Here is a 927-nt window from a genome sequence, read left to right on the forward strand (position 1 = left end):
GGGGCACGTTTTAAATTGGCGATTTTTTGTCAATTTACGGTATCTGGACTTTGTACGTATCACAATACACCAATCACTTGTGAATGTAAAAAGTGCTTACACTTTGTCTTACAATCATCATCTCTCAGATTGTCTGTCCTTGAACTTTTATTTTGCCTATTAAGTAACAGAATGTCGTATTTTCTCAAAACGTCAATTTTTTTTGTTTTTTCCCGTCTACTTTTTTATTTTCATTTTAATTTTTATGAAATGTTCAGGGCTTGTTATTCATACCATAACCTAACTGTATACAGGTGGAAAATAAAATCGATGAATTCATTCGTGACTTACATGGGTGGTTACGTAAACGATTTCAGAGGCATAAAGAGGTCGGTCAGTTATCCATCTCTAACTTTTTTCCTATTCATGATATCCCAAATCCCATGTGCATAAAATGTTGTATTGAGTGTATCTATCAATGAATCAAATTTGAACAAAGTTGGTTGGTAAATAAATAATCCTTTTTACTTTATGAAAGTTGTTTATTTTCAATATGGCGGCCGTTACCATGGCAACCGTAGACTTAAACAAAAAAATTAAAGTTCCATTTTTGAGATATTTTCCTGTTATATCTCCTTCCTTTAAGGTTTTATCTGAGAGGTCATAGTTACTGAGATAGGTTTATAAACCAGCCCCCCGCCCCCTTTAAGTGCAGGAAATGTTATAACAAATTACTTCCCTAATCTATCCCCATGTGATGACACGCCACCGCGAATGGCACCATTAAGTCTGACTAGGGTATAATGAAGGCACAGAGATGGTAAAAACGTAATATTAAATGACTAGATAACGTAAACACACATACACATACCCACACATACGCAAACACACACACATACACACACACACACACACACACACACACACACACACACACACACACACACA

This window comes from Aplysia californica, unplaced genomic scaffold, assembly GCF_000002075.1.
Source record: "Aplysia californica isolate F4 #8 unplaced genomic scaffold, AplCal3.0 scaffold00184, whole genome shotgun sequence".
Classification (NCBI taxonomy): domain Eukaryota; kingdom Metazoa; phylum Mollusca; class Gastropoda; order Aplysiida; family Aplysiidae; genus Aplysia; species Aplysia californica.